Source organism: Pteropus vampyrus, unplaced genomic scaffold, assembly GCF_000151845.1.
Source record: "Pteropus vampyrus isolate Shadow unplaced genomic scaffold, Pvam_2.0 Scaffold441, whole genome shotgun sequence".
Taxonomy (NCBI): Eukaryota; Metazoa; Chordata; class Mammalia; order Chiroptera; family Pteropodidae; genus Pteropus; species Pteropus vampyrus.
This window is the reverse complement of record NW_011889222.1, coordinates 173,048-181,624: the sequence shown is the minus strand read 5'-3', so window position 1 is coordinate 181,624 and position 8,577 is coordinate 173,048. Positions and strand designations below refer to the sequence as shown.

Genomic DNA, 8,577 nt, shown 5'->3' with positions numbered 1-8,577 from the left:
CCTCTCTTACCTTGTTGTGAGCTACGCTACAGAGTGGCTCACGTGACAAAGAACTGGGGGAAGCCTCTGGTCAACAGGTCAGTGAGGAGCTGAGATACTCTGTATAACAGCCAGTGAGGAACTAAGGCCTGCCTGGAAGTAATTCTCCCTCTACTGATGCCTAGAGACGACTGTAGCCCGTGAGACCCTGAATCACAGGACTTAGCTAAACTCTACCCAGATTTCCTGACCCAAAGAAACTGTGAGGTAATTAATATTTTTGTTTTAAGCAACTAAACTGTGAGGTAATTTGTTATACAGCAATAGATAACTAAGATGCTTACAAACACCTATTATATTACAAGAACTGAGATGCCACTGTACGTTACAGGAAATCTAGTACCCATACTGCAGGATGGCTTGTTTGAAACACCTAGCTCTGATCCCCTTAATCTTTATACATTACACGTAAGTTACAATACTGACTTAGCTCACCACTAGACTACAACAATCACCCATCAGATTACAGCACCTTCAGTGGAGGACAAGTTGTTTGTCCTTTGTTTGAGGTTACTGAAGTAAATAAATACTTGATTTGTCCTTCATTTAATATTTTCATATAGCTGTTCTATTTTGGTGGTGTTTCCTTTCACTCTTTTGCAATTTCCACCTTTACTCTGTGCTGTCGGTTATTCCTGTTATAGCGTTTATTTTGTATTGTCTCTCCTTACTCCTTACCCTATTGCTTTTCCTCTGCTTCTTGGCACAATGTGGGTAAGATACTTGTTTTCACTGTGATCACCATGTAGTAGTATTGCTCCTTTCATTTTATTTCTCCCTTTCCTATTACCAGCCAGACTTGTTACTTCTTGTCTAATAATCAGATTTGTAGTTGTTTTAATAACTGCTACTAGAACAGCTGAGTGCAATGTTCTCAAAGCATGGTCTGTATTCCAGTAGTGGGCCCTGTCAGTTGATTATCAAGTGTTCCACAGGCAGCCTGGTATAATCATAAATTTAAAAGGTAAGGTCGATTATGATTTTTCACAGAAACCCCGTTGTTATTTTGTAATGTATAATCTAAATTCATAAAAATTGTTTTAACTCATAAATATAGATATGAAAATAATTCTAGAAATACCAGAACTCAGAATAATGATGCAAACTAAACACTGAACAGGGCTTCAACAGAATATACAATGTCAGTCACTATGTCTGAGGTAAGTGAATCTGCAAGTGTTGATGTGCACACACAAGTACCTGGAAAAGTATGAATAAGAAGTGTACAGATAAATATCTGAAAACTATTTTTTAACAAATCAGTATCCTTTTGCCTCTAGTGACTATATTATAATCCTTAGTCAAATAGTGGCATGAAGTATCAAAGCTTTTGAATAATTTTCTATATAGTACCTCCCTGACAAACCAAGTAGGTTTTTACAAAACAAGCAAAATATGCTCTTCAGGTAAAATTGATGAATTTTGTCACCAAAAACAGAATTCTTAAACTACAAAGGCATTATTCATAGTTGTGCTCATAACAGTAAAAACATAAAGAGCTTTTAAAAGAAACTCATAGTTGATGACATATATTTGAAGATAAAGCAAAAGGCACAAAATTCATTTAATATATGATGTAGTTGAGCATTGTATAATATTAACGGTATATAATGTAGAAGAGTTAATACTGTTACATGGGTAGCTTAGCAGATATTTTTGTTTACAGTTGGAACAAACCACAAATGTGAAAAAATATCAGTTCTTGTTATATTATTATAGACAACCCATTTGAGAGAGAAGTAATCAATGACTTTTTATTTGATTTATCACTGACATCCCAAGCTACACAGAAAAGTTATTTCTAGTAGAGGGAAACTACAGTAAAAACTGTGAACTACAATGTCTGCTGTGAAAGGTTGGTTGGGATCAATATTGATAGAACACCAGGTATTTGTGTACATACGAAGCAATAACAGAGGTTGCAAGTGATTGTCTAATCTACATGTCACTTTATTTCTCAGTGTTTAACTGGCAATTTAAAATACACCTCTCAATTTTAATTCAACGTGATCAAAATGGTCACTTTGTATACTGTATTTTCTACCTTAACATAAACTGTTGCAGAAAATAATCTTTACATTTCTTTAAGGCACTGATAAGGTCAAAAATAATCGTTTCTATGTTTTCTAGAGACTTGTTCAAGTGGTATGCATATCTGAGCAACATGTTTATTTATTTTATTATTTTTTTAAATTTATTTTATTTTTTAAAATTTATTTATTTCTGAGCAACATGTTTAAATCTTTACTATCATGAATATGTTGATTTAGGGTACAACAAAATAAATTTAATTTTTAGTTTAATGACATACTAAATATGGTGCATAGAACTGATCACCAAGAAACTGACTTTCCCACTGATAACCAGGAAGCTAATTAATATTACATTTGCCACTGCCTCGATTTGAAATATCCAAGCTTTAGTGGGACAAGGTTCACCAAGAGTCTGAGAGTACAAGAAACAGCTTAAGAAATTATTCATAATTTTCAGGTCATGTTTAATCTCAATATACAGAATTACTTGAGCAAGCCATTGCTCATTACCATTTCAGCAATCTACAATTTTAAGTTAGCAGAAATTAAGAGCAGGAAAAGAAACATACAATTTGGGGAACATGATCATAGTTTAAGTTCATGAGCCCTACAGAAAACCTAGTAAACAATATCTCTTTCACAGATGTGACTTATTATAAATAATATTATTTTTTAAAGTACTTTTTTTATTACTTTAGGTGTGATAATTTTTTTACACTTACCAAATATTAGTGGTATGTGTATACAGTGAATATCCTCTGTGTTCCAAAAATACTGAGACTGAGATTCAATGGCATAATGTTTAAGTGCTTCGCTCTGAAGTAAAATTGCCTGGAGTCTAATCCTACTCTAATACTTAAAATCTCATTTTTCAGTTATAAAATAGTAATTGTGAGGAGTGAATATTAACATGAAAATACCTTAACACATTGTCTTATACATAATAAGTATTAATAAAAATTAATAATAAACTCTTCTTATTCTTTAAGGTTATTCAGACAATTGAGAATATAAAAAATCTGAAAGCTAATATGTGAAGGTACTGCTAAAATTTGATATAGGAATGCATCCTTACAGAGTTGAAGTCTTTCATACTTTGTCATTTTCAAACAAAACTAAAGGCTATCTGACTTCTTCATTTCACCCCTGTATTTCTCAATTCCAGAGTAGAGTTAGGCTACTAATACTAGCTTCCAGGATGGTTCCCGATGAGCCTCACGTCTCTTGGCATTCTTGCCCTTGTACAGTCTCTTCACACACTGAACAATGCTGAACTGTGTAAACAGAAGGATCCTGCAGAAATGGCTTAGTGGAACTTTTGGGCCTACGTTCACAAAAAATACTGTGACTTCCATCTTGCTCACTCTTGGATAACTTACCCTGGAGGTAGCCAACTGGCAGGTCATCAGGACACTGAAGCAGGCCTCTGGGAAGGTACACATGGCAAGGAACTGAGGCTTCCTGCCAACAATAGCCAGTGTGGGTGCACCATCTTGGAAGCAGATGCTACAGCTGCAAGCCTTCAAGATGCCTGCAGCCTCACTTGACATCTTAATTGCAACCTCATGATAAACCCAGAGACAGAACTACCAAGCTAAGCTGCTCCCAAATTCTTGATTCATAGAAACTTAGCAAAGAAATGCTTTGCAATAATTTGTTGCGCAGAAATATATAATAAATCTGTTTGCCAAAAATCTGTGCTGTGTGAAAAGACAGGGGTTTTCTGATGTAGGAAAGGGGAACACAGGAGAAAGACAAAGAAATGGGAATAGAGCTAGCTAATCAAAGTGAACAGAATAAATCAATGTGAAGTATTCAGAAATATTTTATGCTGTCATTTCTAACTTCCTAAGATCATTTTAATTTTCTTCTTTGTCCTTATCTACATCTTTCAAATTTTAACAATATATTTTACTTTTCAAAATAAAAATAAAAATATACTTTAATTAAAAACTTCTAAGTATTCGCATGTATAATTTTATTATGTAATAATCTACTTAAAAGGATTTTCTGAAGATCAACTGTTGAGATCACTATTCACTATTCACTTCAAACCTATATGCAATCAATCGCTATGCTAAATGCAAGGAGAACACTAAAAGCTGAAGATAACATGGTTCAATTTAGGAAGAGAAACAATTTAGCCTCAATTTAGTAGGAGAAACAGACATGAAGAATCTAATATGGTCTAGCATATAGAATATTCTCAATAAATATTTGTTGAATAAATACGATTGGTAGGGAATATTAAAAGAGCACATCTACAATTGGGAGAGTAGGAGTGGAAAAGAAATGTCAGGGAAGCCTTCCTGAAGAGCTGGTATTTAAACTGAGCCTTAAGTAATATGTAGAATTTCAATGGTTGGAGTTGAAATTAAGGCAGAGGGAGCACAATGAGCAGTCACAAGGTCAAGAAAATGTGTGGAATTTCCAGAGCATTTTCAGAAAACCAATAATTAGTAAGTAACCCAGTACAGCTGGAAAATTGAAATTATAAAAAGAGACAAAGCTGGTCAAGTTAGAAGCAGGCTATGGAGAGTTCTGATTGATATATTATATGGTTTGATGTCTGAATTTCCTTCTAAAGGAATAGGGAGCTATTGATCACAAGTTCAATCCATGTTATTCTACTTTTTTATTTTATGTTTGAAGTATTATATAATTATTACAATAGTTGAGAGAGGTGATAAGGGTCTAAAGTAGGGCTTTAGGAGTTAGATGGGCTAGCTGAGAGAGAGCATGTGAAAAAAATACTCAAAAGTCTAACTAGATTTGAGGGTGCTGAGACAGAGAGGAGGAATAAATAATGACTTCACGGTTTAAATCTAAGTGTCTAAGAGCATAATGACGCCACAATAGAATTGTATTTAGTATGTATATGTATACACATATACATATTATCTAGATATAATCTGATGTCTAAATGTTATAAACATGCCACAAAAATTGTATATAACAAATTTGCAGATGTAAAATCCTTAGAAATTTTACATTTCTGCTTATGTTTCTTAGGTTAATACTACTATTAGATGAAATTTCATAAGTACTAATTGGTGGTATATGCTACAGATAGACAGGGAAGGTTAACAAACCCACACTAAGTATCAGAGGAAAATTACCCTAGTATTAACACATCTTGTTGATGATGATTCATACACAAATAATCAGTTCAAGACAAACAGGTCTAATAATGTATGCATCACTATAGCATAAACTTTCTAATAATAAAAGCAGAATGTGTTAAACACAAATATTGATAAAAATTGCCTGTTTTAATATACTATACAATGCCATACCATTTTTTATATATTTTTCTACTTAATTCAAGATACCTGTAATAAAAGATTTTGTTCTATTTTAAAAGAATGTTCTTATAAAGATACCTATCCTATAATTAGAAAGATTAAAAAAAATGAGCCTACAAATACCAATCACAGCTAGTCCATTTCCTTTTGATTATACTTCATATTAATTTTTCACAATTAAAGTCATAAGAAATCAATGAATGTTATTACTGTCTACCTCCTAACAGAAGATTTAATTCAGCCTTCATTAAGTTCTCCAAAAATTGGATCCAAAATTTGACTATGTATTAAGTTTATTACAGAATGCCATATTTCTTAGAGTAAAAACATTATTCTAAATAAACACTCATGTTTGCTAAGATAGATTTAGCTCTATTCAGTTAAGTTATATCACAAAATATTAAGTGACCAACTGATGTTGTACAGAAGTAATGACCAACTGACGTTGTACAGAAGTAAACTAACTAAATTTAGAATGAATGGGTCATAATGATATATTCCAAAGTAACTGAAAAGGGGAAGTTAAAGCATAACAATAACATCAAATATAAAGAAATATACAACAAATAAGAGGACTACCTAAAGTAAAAGAGGGGAGGAAAAGACTAGGGAAAGGATTTCTGTTGATGGACAGAGTCCTAAATTAAGAAGGACAAATGTCCTCCTATTCTCAGCACTTCTTAGCCAAACACAAGAGAACTTAAAGCTTCTCTTTCCAAAGACAATAAGAAACTACTTCAGGATCCTCTATCCCTAACGATTCTAAGAAATTTAAATCAAGTTTACCATCCATATCAGCTGAGAAAAATAGATGTAATTTTCTCTTCCATCGCATAGTTCCCCATCTGCTCATGCTAGCCAAAGCTTACTTTAGCACACACAGCTAAAACACAAATGTATGGATGAACTGACAAATTTATAAACACATACGAGTAATGAGCCAACCAACTAGCAAGCATAAATGACTATTTCAGATCTTTGCTTTTTGATCGAAGGGAAAAGAGAAGTATATTAGGATCCCCAAACGAAATAAAAAAGGAACTTGAGAAGACAAACTTTGTATAATACATGTTAACTGGATCACACCAGTTAACATGTATTAGACACTAAAAACACTACCACTGAGTTAACAACAGTAACTACAAATCAACTCAGTTTTTTGAAATAACATTAACTTCCTATAAAAGAGCTTTCCTAACATAGAAATTACAAAGTTACCACAGTTATCAACTAAATTTAGAAATTCACTAGTAAGTAGTGCAGTGAAAATAAAAGATATTATCACATTAATATTCAAAGTTAAATGTAATCAAGCAGAAAAGACCTCCGCATTTTATTGTATGTTAATTATACTTTAGTCAAAAATTAAACACAGCAAGTCTTTAGTTATGAGTAACTGAGTATTTAGATAAAACTGATTTTCCAGCTGACTAAAGTATACATTTTAAATAACCAAATCTTTTATTTTGTTCCTAAAATGTGTACATGCTTCCCTGCCTTAGTAACTAGTATAACATATAAAAGCTACTAATTTTTTAAAAGGTGTCTTATGTGTGCCAAGGATAATACTAAGCTCTTCACATTCACCAACTCGTTTGATTTTAAATTCCTTTTCACATAATGAGGAGACCAAGACTTGAAATGTTTAAGAAACCTGTCATAATTACATTCATGCTCAACTCCAGGTCTGCCTGATTCTAAAGCTGGTACTTTATTTGTTCCCCAGGTTTATTATAGTTCAATTGACAAATAAAAATTGTATATATTAAGGTGTATAAGCGATGTTTTCATATATGTGTACATTGTAAAATGGTTACCACAATCAAGCTAATTAACAAATCCATCACTTCACATTACCTTTTTTGTTTTGTTGTGGTGAGAACATTAGATATACTCCCTGAGCAAATTTCAAGCATACAACAATATTAACTATAGTCACCATTCTGTACATTGGGACCCCCCAGAATTTAACCATCTCGCATAGCAGAAACTTTGTACCCTTTGACCAATATCTTGACATGTCTTATACTCCTCAACCCCTCACAGCCTTCTCTACTCTGTTTCTGAGTTCAACTTTTTAAAATCCACATATGCATGAGATTGTGCAGTATTTGTCTTTCTATTGCTCAAACTTTCTAGATGCCACAATGCTATGCTGTCTTGACAAAACCACCATTTAGAACCTCATACAACACCTCTCTCTGGAGCTATCAAGATGTTCTGGGCCATTTGTCCTTATCTAACATGGCAGTTCCAGAAATATGAATCATTATAGTTGGTAATTCTTTTGTCTCCTGTCTTGCTGTCAGTTACCACTTCTTGGTTATCTGCTTTCAGCAACCTTAGTCATTCCATTCACAACTCCAACCCTGAACTACATCTAATTTAATATCCACCATAACCAAAGAAGAATTGAAAGATGCCAAGAATAAGATCTTATCAAATTAGGGATCATATTTTATAAAACTGTTTTATGTCACTATTAAAGACTATGCATTAAAAACTGCATAAAGCCAAATAGTTTTAATATTTAAAAGTGCGTATAGTATTCCCAGGACCTAGTGGAGGAGGGATGTATGATAAGGAAGAGGTGACTAATCCTTCTGCAACCAAAGCAGCTCTGCTTTTGCTTTACTAATTGGAGTTCCAAATAAAAAGTGAAAACTATTAAAATAAGCTAGCCAAAAGCACCATTAAGACTGCATTGGGTGGATGTTAACGGGAAATGGCTGAAAATTCAACAAGGCAAATAGATTTTGAACACACAGTAACTAAATGCCCAGAACAAAGCACTGGAAGTTACCCAAAGGGCTTGAGACTCATGCTTCTCTAATTTCTATAGCTTTTAGCGCATCTAGAACAAAGTTAAGTAGTAGTGATAAGAGAATTTTCTTGTCTTTTTAATATTAATTACACATATATCTCCATTACTTTTCCTGATATCTTTTTGAGATGTATATTTTAATTATGTTAAAGTTTACTAAAGATAACATCAAGAATAAATGTCTGATTTTATTATCTGGAGTACAAGATCTACTGAGGTGATCATACAGCTTTTCCTCTATCTACTAGTACGTTGAATTATATTAACAGCATTCCAATACATCTTTGTGGTCCTGGAATAAATTCTATTTAGTCATAGCATATTATACTTTGAACATACTATTGGATTTCTACATTAACATTCTTAGACAAAACTG

General features: G+C 32.9%; 1 protein-coding gene across 9 annotated transcripts in view; it reads right to left on the bottom strand.

The window, feature by feature from the left end:
• The window catches only part of YAF2 (YY1 associated factor 2), a 66,898-nt gene that overhangs the window by 18,717 nt on the left and 39,604 nt on the right, over positions 1–8,577 (bottom strand). The window contains exon 7 of one of the 9 annotated variants that reach the window (XR_002777492.1): positions 3,447–3,533. The exons of the other annotated variants lie outside the window; for them this stretch is intronic. The gene's annotated coding sequence lies outside the window, so the exon portion shown is untranslated. Of the gene's footprint in view, positions 1–3,446; positions 3,534–8,577 lie in introns of those variants that run through there. 9 annotated transcript variants of the gene reach the window in all.